Source organism: Triturus cristatus, chromosome 7, assembly GCF_964204655.1.
Source record: "Triturus cristatus chromosome 7, aTriCri1.1, whole genome shotgun sequence".
In the NCBI taxonomy this organism is placed as follows: domain Eukaryota; kingdom Metazoa; phylum Chordata; class Amphibia; order Caudata; family Salamandridae; genus Triturus; species Triturus cristatus.
The window spans coordinates 304,636,008-304,656,204 of NC_140590.1; the positions used below are offsets into that span (position 1 = coordinate 304,636,008).

General features: G+C 46.0%; 1 long non-coding RNA gene across 1 annotated transcript in view; it reads left to right on the plus strand.

Moving 5' to 3' along the window:
• The first annotated feature begins 520 nt into the window (after positions 1-520).
• LOC146809520 (uncharacterized) overlaps positions 521-20,197 on the plus strand; it is a 54,586-nt gene continuing 34,909 nt past the window's right edge. The window contains exons 1-2 of the long non-coding RNA XR_014965558.1: positions 521-570; positions 657-713. This is a non-coding gene — a long non-coding RNA (uncharacterized LOC146809520). The remainder of the gene's footprint in view (positions 571-656; positions 714-20,197) is intronic.

A 20,197-nucleotide genomic window follows, 5' to 3' on the forward strand; every position in this document is an offset into this window, starting at 1 on the left:
TCCCCTTTCCTGGCAACTAGATACATAACCATGAAGGGCCCACAATAGCTTCAATGGAGCGAGTTACAAGCGCCACCCACTCCTTGGCCAACAGGCGATCCGCACACATGCTCATACCTTTGCACACATGCACAAAGCCATCTCATAACACACTATAATACTCCAAATGGTATCTTTAATTTGCTAGCCCGGGGTGGCCCTCATTATAGCACCATAGCAACTATCATTGACACGCTATTGTCTTATATTACTACTACTTTATTACCGGTACCAGATACATTTGCCCACATTATGATGTACCTTTATCGCATTATTAAACCCAACCTGAAGTATACATTCATCTGCATCATCACCTGTAACGTTATAACGAATGCCTTACAACCCCCAAGTGTTCGCTAAAACTGTTCAAATAAAGTTGAGTTGAACAATCAACACCCAAGATGGCTGCCGGGGCGAACACACCAGCGCATGCACGTCATAGACGCTTCCATAAAAAGCCGGCACCCGGAAGAAACTGTTACGGGGCCCGGAGCTAAGGGTAGAATGAATGCTAGCCGTCAGCCTCCCGTTGTGAGTATCTCTAACGATTTCTGCAATCCTGGTAAGCAATATACTTTTTGCATGTTTGTGATTCAATTACTCATTGTTTCCCACAGCTCTAGAGCAACGACGTGCTCTGCCTCCCCCGTCAGCCCTAGGCTTCGGTACTAGGGGTGAGTGTTTTACTTTTACTTTTCAGGCACTGAGACTAAAGACTGTGTTTTACTCCCCATAATGCATTTGTAGCCTCTGTGTTTCTTTAGTTTATTATCTGGCACAATTGTAGCCTACTATTGCCCGCTTCAATTATCGGCATAATTCACGCCGGTTTTGGCGCCTTTGCCAGCGACATTTTTACGCACCAAACTGCCTCCCACTGGCATTCCATAAACCAGTTCTTTCATGCACGGTTTGTTCAAGCGCTTTAACCATGGTATCTCTAGTTTAATTCCCCTACATAAACCGGTGTACTGGTGTATGCAATCTCTGTACTGGCACAGGCACGGTCCATTCTGTGAGCATGATCGCCCTGCACTTTCACAGAAACAGGTGCACGTCCGTTCTCACTTTTCTCACTACGTGAGTTACCACCACCAGGTCATGCAGTTACCATCACTGGGTCAAGCCTTTACTGCTCATTTGGCCCTTAAACCAATGGCACTTAGCCTGGCAGAGTACATTTGCACATCACTTCTCTGTTTTTGAACATCCAAGAGCTTATCAACCTCCGCAAGCTCTTTTCACCTTTGCTTTTGACAAATCGGACAGCTTTTACAAATAACCTCCGTTAGCTCTATGATCTGCATCATTTGTAATTAATCCACAAAATTGCACATGCATGTGCATGTCCCACCTCAATCCAGCTGTTTTTTTAACTTTTGCTTGAGCACAATGATACACTCTTTGTTTTCAATGATTGCTTGGTTGTCCCGTTTTCTTCTTCTTTTTCTCCCCCTTCTCCATCTCTCACCAGGTCTACAATATAACCCCAGTACAAGCCTACTAGGTTACTCCCTACAGCATCTGGTAACTAGTTAAATAATTGTAGAACCAGACGATAGTGCACCATTCACACTTTAGTTTGTTCCAGTCCTGTTGAAGTGCCATTTGACCCATTAGGGCATAGCTTTCCAAACTTTTCATGTCGGGGACACACTTTTTACACATTCCTGCTTTAGTGACACGGTAAAGCGAGTGAGCGAGCTCGAACCCCCTAAGGGGGGTTCAGGGAGGTTCTCCCTCGGAGAAATGTTTTCAAAAATAGTGGGCAAATGGTGCATTTTCAAGCAAATTTGAGAAAGCAGGAAGGTTAATAAAGCAATTGTGAATCTGTTCTGACAAAGACAGCACCCCCCAAACCTGCAGATCATCTTCCACTTTATCCTCATTTCTACATTTTCCGCCACTGCCTACCTACCTACTCACACACATCCCTCTCCCAAACGTCGAGACTAGGCCCACCCTGGCCCATCCAGGTGAATGTGATTCTCCTCTTTGCCAACAATAGCAAATGCAAAAATGTTAATTCCATCTTTCTGCCTTTATTATGCATTGCAAGCTACTGAAGAACCCACCAACAGCAAATGTAGGTGGTGTGGAAAATGTTCATGACCTTGAAGGCAATGTTGCGCAAAAATAGAAGAATTCAAAAATGAAAAAAGGGGCAGACTAGAAAGAAAAAGAGAATTTACGCCTTAAATATAGCGCTACATTTTGCATGTGGCCGTTTCGAAGTGCTGTAAAATACAGGCAATATACTTACCAATGTTTTGGAAGTATGGAAGGGTGGGTCAAACTTGCTGTAATTCTGACTGATGTTTTCAGTCACAGAAAGACACTGCACCAAGAATGTCCTGAGAACCTGACTTCACCCCAAGTTCCTAGTAGTGAGATTTCTCAGTGAAGCAGGATAAAGTGCTAGGAATGTTCCTGATTAACCATGGACCAATCCAGTGAGTGACAGAGTGACTGAAGACGCCTGAACAGCATTATGTACCGTTGAATACCACATTCTTCATAAGTCATAGCGCTGCTTTCCAATAAAAAGTCTTATTCTGTGATGTAATTTTCTCTTTGGGCATGTAATGTAATCCAGGCACATTACATCCCTCTTGTTCCCAAAAATAAGGAAGCAAAGAGGTATCCTGCAGCCTCAATTCAAAGAAACGTCTGGAAACTTGTATTAAGCATAGCTGACTACATGAGCACCAGTTACGTGCTGTGGAACAAAGCGCTCTGATATCTTCAGGTCTAGTTTGCGCTATTCTGCATTGGAAGAAGGGACATAGCTGGGGCAAGACCACTATGAATTTGAAGAAAGACCTCCTCTTAAAAAAAAATAATCTTGGATTGGGTTTTATTCCACATTAAGATCAAGAGAGACAGCAGATGTAGCAGACATAATGCAGAATTGAAGTGGCAAACCGCAACCTGCCTGGCCATGAAAATTGATTACCAAACAATAAAATAGCCAGAGGTACCACAAATCTGTTCAGAAACTAAAATTGTGCATCAACTTTTGCCTCCTTTTTTATACAACAATGGCAAACTTCACAAGTAAAAATAAAATATATGAAAAAATAAAGCATGAACATCGACTTCCATGGCACAACCTAAAAGGCAACCGTAGGCGCAAGGCGTAAACCACAGTTTTGTGAACTTCATTTAGGTGGCTGCCCCCAAAACGAGTGCTGCGTGGGGCGGATCGCCTCGCCCACCCCCCCCCTAACCGCACCACTGTAAAGGTAACTTCAATGTACTTTTTTTTAAATGTAACAATGTATTGAAGACAAATCTATAGAAATATGTGACAAGCGCTCTAGCAAAATCCTTTGAGGTGCTTTCACACAAGGTTAAACTAATGTTTTTTTGTTGCCAGATTAATTGGAGACCAAACTCTCACGTCCTGCCTTTTAAATTTAGTGTTGATTTTCTGCGCCCATGTGTTGTGACATCGACGCTCAGCTAACCGAGCATTGCTGAGGATGACAACAAACTGGCCCAACGCATGAAAGAGTCCTGCTGCCAGCCAGGGCCTTTCAAAGCTTTGGGGATTGCAGGGTTAATTTCCAATGCAGCACTGCATTTTTTAATGACAAAGAGAATTGTTTTTGTGACAGAAACCCTTTTTCTTTTTTCACTGCTTCTTATATATAGAACTTTGCACCGTTCTGAAAATTGACACAATCGTTTTTAGCTCTTCGCTGATTGGACGTGGACAGCTAATTGTTTTTACTTATAAGATTTTGCACTTCATTTTAAAACCACGTCGTGCTGTATCATGCAGGTGTGTGCTTGTTGTGTGCTTGTTTTTATTTCTCCATTGCACTTTCTAAAGCAGATACACTGAATTCAAAATTCCTTCGAGTTAATGACAAGTACTGCTCCAAATCAATAGATGCTTATTTTTGGAATTTAGAGGAGTCGTAATTTCTCCTGTCACCAAACTTTCTGAGGAACACCTCAAATGACAGCGGGGGAAAACACAGCACAGCTAGGAAACCATAGCTTCCAGGGTTTCAGATTGCCACGTGTGACATTTTCATAATTTCAGTGCCATTATGAGTGACATTTGATCGTGTATGAGTGACAAGCAAAATGAAGGAATGAAGAGAAGGGAAACATATAAATATCCCAAATTGCAGCCATTCGCACAACGAGAAACTTATTTTAAGCAGTTTAATGAGCAATACGTTACGTCACTTCTTTATGAACTCCTGCATATAAAACAAGTAAACATAGCCATATGTCTTTGTCAGCTACAGTTTACTTACTGACATTATGGAAATTAGGAATAATTGTTTCTAGGTGAGCTGAAAAGTTAATTATACGCAGGGTATTGCAGTGCTTTCTTGTCCAACTGAATGGCGCTAACAGTAATATTAGCTGCAGAGAAGGATGAAACGGACAGCCAGCCCTGCTGGACCGCACCGAAGGCAGCTAAACGTGATCGGCAAAATGATGTCAAGACATTAGGATCTTTAAAGTCCACAGTCATGCCCCGAGTGACTGACAACTCACCCCAATTCTGTAGTCTTCTTCATGTCGGGCATTCTCTTCATGAGGTCTGTGTGGGCTGACGGATTAAAGTTCCCCAAACGGCCTTAGCGAGATCGCGCGCTCTGACACAACATTAAAAAATTTATATTTTGATCTACATAAGCATTTATTTTGTGTTTCATATAACGGAAATAGTAGAAGTTATGAAAAGTACTTGAAGTGAAGTGGCAGGCATTGGGGAGATCATCGTCAGTCCTAGCCAGCTGCAGCAGCGTGGTCTGACGCGTTGGTGACTTTTCACTAGTCAGCACTGGCAGCTCTGCTAAGTCAAGCAGCTTGCTGCCAGTGACCCCAGCAGCAATTATCAGCCTTGGTCGGTTCAGCTGAGGCTGTGGCCAGCTGTGTTATCTGAAACACAGATAAGAAAGGCAGAAAGGCGCGCACTTCAACACCCGTACTTGTGAGAATGTCAAGAATGTCAAGGCCTCCTTACGCCATGGCCACAGATTGTTCTCGCGGTCCGCCGTTTCCTCCTCGTCCCGAAACTGCGCATGTGCCACACGCACGCACTCGTCTAAGGGTCTCCTCCTTTCTCCACATACGTCCGGCGTATGAACATCAAAGTTCCGCCGTAATCCCGCGACACACCCACCATTACCAGGCAACACACTACTGTGTCGCGACACAGAGTTTGGAAAGCTCTGCATTAGGGGCTATTAAGGCACGAAACATGTTGACCCACTTCACCTTGGCAGCCCTTTAGGAACATTAAATCCACGTAAGGGCACCCACACCGTTTTTAATCAGACTCGAGCTACCTAACTAATAAGCTAGACCAGAGTAGGACTGCTCCAGACCTATGTTACCTCACTCACCTGTGCACTACCCAGCCATCAAACTCGCACGCACCCAACAGCTTCTTCAAAAGATCTCCGACAAAGAGCCCCATTTGGGAGCCTGTCAGGCATTGCAGTGCCAGCCCGATGACGAGCAAAAGCCCAATGATGAAGCATAACATCCTCCAGAGTGTGTGAGGGCATCACTAAGAAACACCCCCCTTTCCACACACGTCCAGTTAGGAACTGCAAACCCCTCTGATACTCAGTCCCTTCGGGAGCTAGTGTGCAGGGTTTCATACAGTTAGCTCCCAGTCCCTCTATTTTTGAAAACCAAAAACATCATGCCCATCTTCTCTTGCCTGCAAACGTTCCACAGGGGGACACCTCCCATGGGAGTGGCATCTAGGGGGCATGTCAGGCACCAAAGGAGACCAACTAGTGGGGACTGGGTTGTGTTTTGGAAGGAATGGGATCAGAAGGGGTGTTAGGGTCCACTGCAGTGGCAGATTCTGATGAGGGGGGGAAACAACTCCTCTACAGTGATTGGCTCTGATTGAGGGAGGTGGCAGCTGTAGTGGTAGGGGCCGATTTAGGTGGGGATGGGGTGGCCTTAACTATTTTGGGGATTTTGATTTGTTTGAGGGGTATGTCAGGAATGGAGATGGGACAGGTCTTTATAGTGTTTTTTTTTGACAGAGGTACTGGGCAGGTCTATGGAACTACGGGTTGCTGGAGCTGATTTTTTTCTTCTGAGATCGGGTAGATCTTCTGGTGGGGGTTGTTTGTTTAGGTTTTTTCTTCTCGGGGGAGGGGGGTGGGGGGGGGGGGACACATGTAAATGCCGGGTCACGTGGAAGGTATTTTCTCTTCTTAGGAGGGGAGTATAGGTTTGGGGAGGGAAAATTAAATGGGAAAAAATGGGGTGCTTGGAATGAGGGGGGAATGGGAGAGGAAAGGGTAGGGGTTGTGGAGGCAGAGGGTTGTGAGGTATAAGGAGTGTCTGTGGATGCATGTTTGTCATCTGCTGTCATGTCCCTGGGGGAGAGTGTGCTGTCTTTCTCCTTAGTGTGCGTGTGTGTGGTTTGCAACTTGTGTCTGTGTGTTTGTGTGCTGCATGTGGATTTTGAGGTGTGTGCATGTGTGTGTTTGCATGTGCTTGGGTCAGAGAGGGTAGTTGGGACAGTGGATGGGGAATAGGTAGGAGGTGCTGCTGGAGCAGGGACACTGCTGCCGTCAGTGTGGAGCCTGATTGGATCTCCGTAGTGCAGAGATGTTAGAGTGAATGTCCTCCAGGAATGATGACATTTCTGTTAAAAGAGTGGTATGTGCATGGAGGACATTCAGCATGGATGTCTGCCTCACAGAGATCTGCCTCAGGATGTTGTTGGCCTCCACATTGAGGGCAGCACAGTAGAAAGGGGCTGGGGGTGAGGTGCCTGGCCCAAAGGAGATGCCTTCCCTGCTACAGGAGTGGCCTCGGACTTTGGGATGGGGAGCAGCTGGGAGGGTGGCGATGTTAGTGGTGGTGGTGGTGGACTCTGAGGTTGAGGATCCAGTCACTGTCTCCCCCACCACCACATGGGAGTCTTCACTGGAGCTGTGATCTGCTTCTGAGCCTGCTGATAGAGTTGCAGAGCTGCCCCCTGTGAAGCTACCCTCACCTTCTCTGTCACTGGGTTCCTACTCTGACGACTCATCACTGGACCCAGACTGACATACTGCTCCCACCACATCTGTGGCACTATCTCCTCCGGTGGCCGCTGATGATGCTGTTACCAAGAATGAAAATGAATTACATATAAGTCATCCATATGGACTTGACACATAGGTAACATCACAAATCTTCACAGATCCTCCACAAAACGTAAGATTGAGTTGTTCTATTAGTCCTTGCTACATTAACATATATGGCACTTGTTAGTCTGCCGGGTAACCATTGCTCAATCACACATGATATGATCTGCAACACTGGGTGTATCAACATCAAATGACAACCACAAGGTCGACTAATGCACTATGTAGCAGGAGATGTTTCGTCTTGTGCTCATGACGGTCTTGTGTCCTGACATTCCTATCTCCTCTCCTGCAAGTGAGTTTAGCCATCACAATGGGAATATGATTCACAGATTTGAATTGAGACATGGTATCCATTTTGTTATCCTTAGTGATCAAATGGGGAACCATTGGCTCATATGTCACAGCTCAAATGTCTTCCTTGTCAAACATTCACTTGCGTAGTCATTGCATGAGTCATGTCACACAGATAACAGTGACTGATCCCATTTGTCCTGTAACTTAGCTTCTCTACTGTCAGTTCACACGTCTGACTCATATTGCGGAGACACCAAGGTAGTACGCATAGCTGGGGGGACAGGCACGTGGCACACTGTCCTGTGTCATCTATACACAGTGTCATGTAGCAGAATAAGAATATATTGCACACTGAAAACAGCTCAAGTTTTACAGATGTGAAAAATGGTCTACAAACTTCCAAGTCTGATGACGGCAGCCTCACAATGCTTCAGGCAGAACACCATTCTACTGGCACGTCTAGGGGCATTGACTGTAGAGACTATTGTTACTGAACCAATATCTGTCATGAGTACAGTCAACACTGTGTACAAATCCTGTCTAGACTGCACAAGTCCCCATTTGTATGGGTGAAGTGTGAATGTCTCTCACTTCGATTAGACATATTGCATACTTTCTAGAGCGGATATTGCTCCTGTTCAACATATTTTGGTAACTAACTCAAATGTGATGCATATTTGACATCTCTGAATCTGACAGTGATGCATCAAACACATGGTTTACAAAGCCACCAAGTAGGAAAAGTTAAGAGCATTTACACTTACACACATGTCAACTGTTGTAACTGTGTACCTCACATCATACCTCACAGTTGCAGCCAAGCTTCGACCAGTGACAACCTGTGTTTGACACTGAATGGCTTGTGTTGTCACCCTTACACAGTCATACACATAGACTCACTCTTTAGAATGGAGAGAATGGAATATTCAACAGTATCATGTGTAGGATCAGTGTGACATGTGACCAGAGTTAGCATAGCTGTGATTGTCCCATGGAAAACATGTGATTACACTTAGCAGCACAGCTGGGACCAAACATTGGCACACGGACCAAGCCAAACTCACCTAGGTCTAAACATAGACAACACATTCTGCCAGAATGTATAGCATGGGCTTACCATAATTGAGCGCTCCAAATACAACATACTTCAATGATATGTTAAAACCACACTGAGAACAGGCTCACCCATCGGTCAATGTGCAGACACATGTCAAGCTATGGCATTACTGCTGAAGCTCATCCACGTGCACATTTTCAGATTTTTTGCTGAACACATGTGCATGGCATTACTGTCACTACCCTGACCATGACTTACTCACATGTCCCTAATGAAAGCGGCATATACAGCCATCTAATGATCCTTCTGCATATCCATCTTGTGAAAATAACTGAGTTTGGCAGACTTACGACCTGTAAAAGTGACATCAGGATAAGATATTACAACAACATGCATGCCATACCATTAGTCTTTATTCGATTTAACAAAATCATGAAAGACACAAACATAAATCAAAACATTACATATAAAAACACATTAAAATTGTTAAGGTCATCAATAAATAAGTTAAAATGAATTCTAAAAAAAGCATTAAACTAGTCGGACTAACAGCAAGTTTAACAATGTATAATTAAAAAAACCCCTGGGCTACAGCATTGTAAAAACATTTTACATAATTTGACACTAGGCGACAGCGATGTTGGTAGCTTGAGAGGGAATTATCTGTGATTTGCTAGAGGCTTTCGCCCTTAGGTTCCACGCCCAACCCAGAAATTTTGCTAATGGGATAGAAATGGTTGGGGAAGTGCTGGTGCATAAAATTCTTAAGGCAATGGCACCGCTCGTGGTACCCAAGTTCCTACACAATGGTGACAACCACACTCGCCTAGGAACAGCAAGTGCTGGACAGACAAACAGTAAATGGGTGATAGATTCAACATGCACCCCACAAGCTGGACAGATCTCTTCATTTGCACTAGACCATCTGCCTGTAAGAGACTTAATTGGAAGAGAACCTGCTCGCAGCTGAAAATACAGCTTCCTGTCTCTAGGCTTTGTGATCAGGTCCCAATAGGGTTCAAAGGCGGGTGTAAACTTCGCCTCCAGATAACGACCAGCCATCCCATTAGGATTTACACGATTCCACACCTGGTGGTTAACCCGCTCCCAATAAATAGCTTTCATAACTTTCTTTGGGGGGAACTGCGCAGTTGTTGGTTCACTCCATAGTCCCGCCATGCCCATGGCTGTTAAGGTCTGACGAAGCTGCCTCAGCCATTCAATTTTATGAAAGACATCTAGTTCTATGACATCAATAATCCCTTTGGCGTACAAAGAGAGCTCGGGAGTAGTCCAAAGCCTTCGCCAGTATAAAATTGGACGTAATCTGGCGATATCTGCAACGGCATTCCTGCCAAGCTCGTACCTTACAGGGACCATAGGTGAACTCTGCGGGAGGCTTGTTATGCTACGGAGAAAAGAATTTTCTGCTGTTGTTAGGGGAGCCAACCGACTAAACCCCCATAATTCTGCCCCGTACAAAGCTAAACCCAGTGCCTTTGCCTCGTAAGCTTGGAGTACAGGTTTAACGGGCTTGGTAAAAGACTTCTTGTGTTCTTTTATCAGGGTTCCCGAGATTTGTCTAAGCTTCAGGGCAGCGACCTCAATGTGCTTGTCCCACTTGCTGGTACTAGTTATGTGTATACCCAAGTAGACAAAGTTGGAAACCATTTCTATTTGTTGCCCATCCAGAAAAAACTTACTCTCTCTACGATTTGGATGCGGATTAAAGGCCATGAGTTTAGTCTTGGCCACGTTTACCTCCAAACCATGGCCAAGACAAAACTCCTCAAAGACTTTTAATGCTCTCTGCAAGCCGTTTGGAGTTTTTGATACGATTAACGTATCATCCGCAAACATTAATATCGGAGTAGTAACTCCAGCAAGTTTTGGGGCATCAATAGTGGCGTTAAGCATAGCTTGGGCAATCCCATTAATATACAAGGAAAAAAGGGTTGGAGCCATGGTGCAGCCTTGCCTCACACCCCGCTCGACCGGAAACTCTGGAGTGACTTCACCTGCTCCACCCCACTGGATCCTTGCAAAATTAGACTCATGGAGCCTCCTTATCATTGTCAAAATTTCTACCGGGAGTTCTAATTTATTGAGCACAGCCCATAGCCGATGACGGGGGACAAGGTCAAAGGCAGCTCGCAGATCCACAAATGCTACGTAGAGACTGCCTTTCCCCAAAGTAACCACTTTCCAGTGGAGTTGCACAAATCTAAAGACCTGATCCAGAGTGCTGGTTGACTTACGAAAACCAGCTTGAAGGTGGGAGAGAATCATATTATTGTCAGCCCACGCTAACACCTGGTTCAATAACATCCTCCCGATAACCTTCTGGATTGTGTCAATTAAACTGATTGGTCTGTAGTTTCCAGGGAGGGTTCTGTCACCCTTTTTAAACACAGGAATTATGACAGCCCCCCCCCCCAGGATTTAGGAACTGGCGCACCAACAGCAATTGCATTTGCCAAAAGGGTAATGTATTCGCTCCAGGGTTTTTTGTTACCAAGGAAAAGATCAGATGGTATCCCATCGAGACCTGGAGCGCGCCCAGCTGCTACGGATCCCAGGGCCAATAGAGTGTCTTTAGTGCAAAAAGGGCCACTAGAGAAGAAAACAAGGGATATTTCCCCTGTGGGGTTTGACTGGGGGTCACATGCATATTGGGGCCTAAAGTAGTTTACCCAGTCATCTTGTGAGACATGATTTGTTGGTCTATCTGGTGACCCTCCCCTGCCCCACTTGATGATGTTCCAAAATAATCGTGAGTCCCTGGCATCACTAGCATCTTTCAAGTCTATCCAATATTGCTCGTCCCAATTCTTTTTGGCTATAGCTATGCATTTCTTATATACTTGGCGAGCTTCCCTCACGTGATCAATACTGCCACTGGAGAGGGCTGTAATTAGATTAGTTCTGGCACTTTTGCAATCAGCGTCATACCACCGTAAGCGTTTAGGGGGTGGTCGACTACCTCTCCTAGTTGGTTTAAGAAAAAACTGGCGTAGTTCCTCAAAGAATGTTTCATGGTGGCCAGTTGCTGCCATTACACCTTGGTCAGAGAGCCTACATCTTTCAAGCTCCACAATGACTTCAGACAGCAATATATTAATGCTATCAATTGCCTTTTCGTTAGACCTAACCAAACTCCACTTAAGCCTGCGCATGTCGTTAGAGGGAAATACCTCAGGTGGAGTAGATGACGCCACTGTTGGTTCTTCATTGCTACTTTTCCACCAGCGATGCGTTACACATAGAGGGTTGTGGTCACTTTCTGGTCTGGGAGCTACAACCATGTCTTTTACAAATTGCCACAACCTCATGCTGCAGAGTACATAATCAATTCTGCTCTTGTATCGGCCATTGTCAAAGGTGTAGGCCCCTTCCTTATCACCAGGGGTTCTTCCATTCAAAGCCCTCAGGCCTCTTTCATAACAGAGGGCGTTAACCTGCACTGCTGCCTCAGACCAGCATTTTATTGGGTCCATATCTAGGCCGGGGATACCCCATAATTGTTCTTCGTCTGGGTCAAGTCCCCAGCAGGAATCTGAACTTAAGAGCGGTTCAAAAGTTACATTCAGATCCCCTGCAGCAAGCACTCCCCTCTCACTTGAGTGCTGTGTGATAAGGGAATCCAGTGCAACCAGAGTCCTGGACTTCATCCCATTAGTCCCCCTCGAGTACAAATTATAGATGTCCACGTCACCCAATGGGCCCGCGGATAGTCTGACCAATTGAATGTCAGGGGAGCCTGTGCTGATTTCATTGACCGCCAAGAATAATGCTTGTCGAGCCCATATTGTTAGCCCACCCATCGGACGCCCTTTGGGTCCCTTGGATGCAGGAACGTGGAAATTCAGAAAGCCTTGAAGTAACTGCGGCTCGCAGGACCAAGTCTCCTGAAGGAGGCAAACATCAAAATTACCCATAAATTGGACCCACTCAGGGGAATCCATTTTTGACTTAAGGCCAGCAACATTCCACGAGATCATTGAGCCCAGCCCTATTCCCGACAGATTAGACTGACAGATATTATTGGGGCTACTGTCAAGATGGTTTGAGTGCCCTAGATGAGTTTGCAAAGGGGATTGACTAGAAAGATTTGTTATCCCGAAAAAAGGGAATTCAACTTCAACCCTATTATTCACAGTGTCAGCACTCACTGCCGTAGCTTCCCTTTGGGTATGAGATTCTGGTCAATTAAAACAACCCAAAATGCGATTAAAATTAGGATTGTAATGATCAGAATGGGAAATAATGGGCTCTGGGAGCTCTCTAGGCACTCCCCAATGATGGAAAAAACTTTCAGCGCTATGGGAGGGTACATTGTAGAAATATCCAAGATCACGCACCCCTATCCCCAACTGTCCCCCGGATAAGATATCATCACAGATAAGGCGCACTATACGTCTGTCTTGGAAGTTTACAACAATGACGTCTCCCTCCACATCTTTAGGCCTTGTTCCAACCCAACCAACCCTTCTGGCAAATAAGATCTTCCCATCCAATCCAGAGTGCATAGGTCTATTTTTATTTAGCCAGAAGGTCACTTTATTTTTAAGTTCTGGGTAGGATTCAGTCTTGCCATCCTTTAGTTCTGGAACTCCAGTTAACACTGCTACATAAGGAAAAGAGGCTGGTGGAAGATGAAGGTGAACGTTTACAGGTTTCGCAGGATCTGTACGAACAATACTGCTGGGTCCTACCTTCGAGCCCCTGTTTGTCCCATTAGAGTTCTTTACTTCAGTGTCATTGCCCCTGTTATTACTTTTGATGGAACTTATACATGGCAAAATATGGTTAGTGCTGTCCAAAGCAATAGGTGGGTCAGTCTCTGACCTGTCTCTAGGGGTGATCACAGGGCCAACAACAGGGGTAACTATAGTATTTGTTGTAGGTACAGCCACAGGAATGTTGGAAAAATTAGAATTAACTCTCTCACTTGTTACGAGTTTGATAACATTTTTTAAGGAGCAGAAATTATCAAGCATCGTCTGCTCCAAAGACTCGACTTTTATATTGATCACTTTGACCCTCTCAACCAGGGGAAGTAGTAACGAGCGTACCACCTGTTCAATCTTGGTGATAAGCTCATCCGATTGCGACCGGTCAAGAGTGATCTTTTTACCCACGCCATTAGTATCACAATCCCCCTCTAATAGCGTACAAGTACCAATATTTGAATTGGTAGGCTTTTTGGAGAGTTTCGGCTGCCTCCCTCCTTGAATGTCATCAGCTCTTTTTCTTTTGGGGTTAGGCATACCTTTGGATTTCTTACTAGCCCGTGTCTGGGGGGGTGTATCATCGGATCTTGAAAAATTTTCAACTGCCAAAACATCCTCAGCAGGGGACTCTAGAATCCTGGTATTACTTTGATTCAGAGAGGGACGAATCTCAAGGTCCTCTACCTGGGAGGGGCTACCCACCACAGGCCCAACTAATCTTGAAGGGGATCTAGCTAATGCTAGAGGCCCAATAGATGAGCGTCTTAACAGTGTTGGATCAGTGGAGAGCCGTCGCTCAGTTATGGCGATTTCATGCTCTAGAACGGAAACAGCGCGTGTTATAAACTGGTCCATAGTGCCAGTAACTGTCCCGCCACCCCCCGTGCGTTTGCCCTTCCCTGCCATTGCCCAACCTGAAAAAACAGTACAAGGGGCCAAATAACTACCTTAAAATAAAACTATGCTAGCAAAAAGAAAACGTATATTGAAGAAAAAAATCTACAAAACACAGATTCTCATAACTTTGCATGAGAAATTATATCCCGATTACGTCCCAATATGATGGTGCAAAGTCCAGCGATTGATCACAAAATGTACTTAGCAGAAGAAATAGAACAGGTATATGTCCTCAGGGGGTAAAATGCTCCAGTAGCACACTATCCTCAAAGCACCACGTAGCAATAATGATCACAGTTTCAATTTTGCCACAGTACCTTAGGCGTTGGGAAGAAGATCTACGAGGGGTGGCCCAGCCCTGTCTCCTCCTGGCGATGACGGGCAAGGACGGGCCCGCCCTTGGCCCGGGCGCGTCCCGCGCTGCGGGAGGCGCTACAATCTTTTAAGGGCCTCCTCCCCTCAGCTGTAACAGGTGAGCTGACTGCGCACAGCCCTCTGGGTATCGTAGTCCTGGATGACCTGGAGCCGTTCCCCTCACGGCTTGGGAAGTGCTAAAACGGCGTGGCAGAAAGAGCAGAAACACACTCCATAGGCAACCGTTCCCCTCACGGTATGCAGGCTCGATGTCAGTACACACCAGCTCGCTTCAGCGCGCGTTAGTGTAGTCAGTTTTTGATTGTGGCGGTTACTTCGTGTGTGGTGCAATTTTTTAAATTAGGACTTACAATGGCATCCAAGGGATACCGAGTCTTGGAGGCTCTGGGGCTCCTAAGTGAGGCCGGGAGTATGGACCTCGTTCTTGGTGATGCGGGAGGAGGGGAGGGCGGCGGCGCGCCCGGCTCGCTTCCGCCTGAGTTGCGGCGGCCGTTGCTGCCTGTACGTCCCCAAAGCGGCGTCGGATTTCTCCGGTGAGTCTGCGGGGCCGCCCGCGGTGCAAAAAGGCGGCCCGGGAGTTATGCGTCCAGTTGGGGGTCGGGAGGCTGATCCGGCGGTGGTCACAGTGTTGGATGCAGCAGACGAGACTTCTGGCGAGACTTCTGGAGCAGCTGCCAAGTCCGCGCTGTTACTATAAAGCGAATTCGTACAACTGTGTCTATGGAGGTAAACGAGGTCTAAAGCTCCCCCAGGAAACTAATATGTCAAATGGGAAAGGCCAGCGCTGCAAGCGCAGTGTCCAGTCAGCGGGAGCAGGCCGGCGGGGCGAGTTTAGCTGCAGCCACGGACGGAAGACCAGGTGCTGCAGGACACGTAGAGCCCCCGCGCTTAAACATAGAAGTGCAATAAGGCACATACTCACCCCCTCCTTGCTGCTGTTTGGCCTTCAACCACCCATCCAGGTCAGGGTGGACCACTGCTATGATGCGGAGCATGTGGGGATCAGGGTTTGACACCCGCCTCTCTTGCCAGGTTGTGACAGGCTCAGCTAGACCTCAGCTATTTTCTTGGCCTAGCCACGAAGGTCCTGCCACCTCTTGCGTCAATGAAGGACATGCCGATATGCGACCCCCACATCAATCACCTTCCAGGTTATGTTCCTCCTCATCTTTGCCTTCTCATGGGGTTTGACCTGTAAGGATGACTTGGTGACAGTCCCTTAGTTCACATGCAACATGTTTCTGAGTCAGACACTTCTACACATAGGTCATGGTCAGAATGGCAAAAATGTCTAAGGGATATGCATATGGCATCATGTGCATTAGTCCTGTGTTCAATGACAACTCTATTCCATGAGAACAGTGATGATATGTTTGCCCCAGTACACACACTTCTAAAGCAGTGTACCTGCCCAGAACAGTTCCGTACACACTGTTAAACTTGCAAAAACCCAAATAAAATGTTTGCAAATTAGATTCCTAATGCCAGTAGTGCATGGTTATTACACATGTCCAATGGCAATGCACTGTAATCATCACTCACCTGCTCCTCTGGTTAGACATACATCTGGCTGTGCAGTGGCAGGACTGTATACAGCAGGGCCTCGTTCTGCTCCTCTGAGAAAGCTGGGGCCCAGTGCTGTGTCCGTGCCATAGTAGCTACCAGAGGATGTGGTAACAGGAGCAGAGAGATGGGGAGGTGCAGGAATGATGCAGATAGTGCAGGCAAGTGAAGTCTCTAGGGAACAGACAGACTTATATCTAAACAGCAGACGCGTTCTCAAATCCATGCATCAAAAGTGATAGGGTTGCGTCGGTTGCATTGTTCGAATCAGTCCAATGCCTTACGTTGGTTGCAATCGACATGCCTACCGCAACGTTCAAAAACTCATCATCGGACCACGATTGACTTTGATACATTTGTGATTGGAGCTAACCGAGTCGGTTACCACGCGATGAAGACACGAGCCTAAACATGCGTCGCTCACCAGAACAACCAACAGCCAATGGCTGTGACCCAATCGGTTGGGAGACAGATACTGTATCCTTTGAATACTCACCCGCGTCGCTCACCGTAACAAACAACTGACTGTGACCGAATCGGTTCAGAAGCAGATACTGCGTACTTTGAGTAATCAGTCAGCAGAGCAGACACTTCTATGATTGTTGTATTTCTGTGCATTACATGTGTGGATTACTTTTCTAATTAAATTAAATTGAGTTTTTAATGAATAAGATGCACTTCCATGAGGAGCTAACCTTGAGGGGCACATAACACACTGTTTTATAGGAAAATTCCAGCAAGTTCAGACCACATAGAATGTTCCACGCATCCCGCTCGGAGATGCCGCTCTTATCGGATGTTCTCCTATTATGACTTATACTTTGCATACATAAACTGTCATATTTTGCCTTGAAGAAGCCCTGGTCTGCTGGCCTCTCGGCGAAACACGTGTCGACTGTTTTTGCTTTCACATGCATTCTAATAAAGAAGACTAAAATGACATAGCATTCCACTTCCTGTTTCTGGTACGCCAATTCAGATTTTGGGATTACATTACCCTGCGATTCAATTTAATAATTGTGGGCACAAACCTATCTATTTTGTGGAAACGTACCCTATACCAGGTGATCCCTGGGAGAACCCCCCCCCCCCCGATTAGGCATGTGCCACAACTACATTTGGGTCCTGACCAATTGTGTGTGAACCCTGGTAGTACCCACTACCCACTAGCACAAATTCCAGCATGTAGCTGGGGAAATCCAGTAATCCTCATAGGATTGGTCACAGTGTCAATTACATTTTTGTGGATGCACTAGTGCATTCTTGCATTGCCACTGCATTGTATGGACTGTATTTCCCATTGTGCACTTGTACTGATTTCAGACTGTAGATGTCTGTTGTGTAAGTAATGGCTAAAGCTTTTACCTTTGGATGAGTAGACAGTGACGTTATTCAGCTTTTTTAGCTTGTTTGTGTGATGTGAATTACTAGTCTATTTGTGTGTCCAAGACATCAGTGTTGTTACATATATTTGCATCATCAACATAGGACATAGTTTGTGTATGTGATTGTATGTGTAATGTAGACATGACAGCATGACAGTGTCCACACTGTGACAGTGGTGTGCATGATTGAGTTTGTGAGACGCTTTGGATATCAGGTATCACACATCTTTTGTATCACATGATCCTATTCTGTCTACCTATTAAACATGTAATTGTTCACAGAAACATAAATGTATACTAATTTTTCTGTGGAACTGTTGTGTATGTGATGCTTGCTCACATTGATGATGTCAGACACTAGTGATTCGTACACTACACCACTCTAATTGTTGTGTCACCATACCTTGGTAACATGTCTGGGAAGGGTACTGATGCTGTGATATGTATCTAAGGTCATCCGGGCAAATTTTATTCTGTATTTCTAATGTTCGGTAGCTTCAGCTGTGTGCATATTTCATGTTCTGTTTGTCTCAATGCATGCTGCTTTGTACATTGTGACCTGACACCAACTGTGTTTACACTCTACACATAGGTACCGCAGACGACTTCCAGTGTACAGACACTTTCCAGACCTACAGACCATGGAAGAACGAGACACCATCAGGAAGTACCGATTCACCAGGCCTATAATTGAATAGTTGTCACCTCATCTGCAGCCTGGTCGTACTTATCCAACTGCACTGACGCCCAATGTGAAGGTCATATCAGCTTTATATTTCTGTGCCACTGGTACTTTCCAAGACACAGTGGCCACTTCTGGTGTTATGTCCCAAACCATGTTCAGCCATGTCCTTGATGTTTTGGAGGCATTGCTCCATTACCTGGAACAGTACATAAAGTTCCCCAAATCTGGAGAGTTGTCAGACATCAAGGCACAATTGTATGCATTGTGATAGATAGCCTATATCATTGGCTCAATTGATGGCACCCATGTTGTATTGATCCCACCACAAGCAAATGAAGTTGTGTATCGCAACCGCAAATATTACCACTCCATCAATGTCCAGGTTGTATGTTTGGCTGACATGTCCATCTACCACGTCTGTACCCATTTTCCAGGATCAACACATGATACATTTATCATGAGGAACAGCCCCACCCCGTTTGATATCTCAGCTACTACCTGACCATACCTGGCTTGTTGGTAGGTGATGTGGCATGTGTGGGTTGTGGTGTGTGTTGATTATATGTCAGATAGTGGTCTGAATCTTTGTTAAATGTAGGAGAATCTGGATACCCCAATCAGCCTTGGTTATTGACACCACTCCATAACCCAGTCACACCTGCAGCAGTGCGGTTTAATGAGGCCCATGGTAGGAGTCGGTGAGTCATTGAGCAGAGCGTTGGCTTCCTGAAGGCAAGATTGCGCTGTCTGGATAAGACGGGGGGGGGGGAACCCTCCAATATGCCCCATTGAAGGTGTGCAAGATAATCGCTGCTTACCGCATGCTTCACACCCTGGCTATATGGAGGGAAATAGCACTCATACAGGACGACGGAGACCAACAGCCACCAGCAAGGGAGGATCCTGGACTGAGACATGATGACAGTGGGGATGATGGGGATGATGATGATGATGATGGCATGGATTTGAGACAACAGCTTATCCACAACTTCTTCACATGCCCCCAACTGCTTGCTGTTGTGTTGCTGGTGGACAATGTGTATGTATGTTTGTGAGTGTATGAAAATTGTCATTATGTTTGTTGTATGATAAGGTTTTGAAAGGGGTAAATTAACATGTACAGTGTTACCCTGAATTCTAGTTCATGTCCACACTGTAAATCTTTTTTTAGATATATCATCATTGCCTTTTTTTCCCAAACAGACATCACAAATGTCGGCATGTATCTTATCGTGTGCTTACATTATTGATTGTCCAAACCACATACACAACAGGCTGTCACCCAAGTACAGCAAAAATAAGTTCAGTTTTTTAAACTAACTTCTCCCCCATGTGTCTTATGCATGGTGCCTCATACATGACAATCCCGAGGAGTCCTGCAATGGCCCGTGCCCCAAACTCTGCGCTACAAAACAGCCAACCCCCCTCCCATCCCCCCCTTCCCTAACAAAACTCCCCCCACCCCCGCCATGTCTGATGTACAATCCCATATGATGTATCATGGTGCACCGAATCCCTTTGTCCACTCTGCTACCTGCCCAGTAGAAGCATGATACCCTGTCTCCCTCACCTCCAAGTTATTGTCTGGCCCCCTTCCTGAGTGTATGTTCCCTCGTCTACCTAGCCGTCTGTTCCGTCCGCACCCCCGTTTACCAGTCCTGCCACCATCACCCTCCAGGTCTGTACGTCATCTTCTAGTTTCTCATCTTGTCTAGTCTGCTGCATCCGAATCACCTCCGCAGTCGCCCATTCCTGCATATCTCGCACCCACTGTGACATATTGGGCGGGCGGCGACCCATCCACGTGATGGCTATCCGCCGCTTCGCCAACACCAGCCCCAAGAGGACCAGCTTCCTCCCGCTATCTCCCACCCTGTCGCCTCCCTCAATGCCACCAGAACTTCATTCCAGTACCCCTGGAGTGCCGGTCATGTCCAAGCCATGTGTATGAATGCAGCTTCCATCTCTCCACACCAAGGACATTGCCTCGATCGGTCCAGGTAGATCCTATGGAGCATTTTCAGGGTCAGATA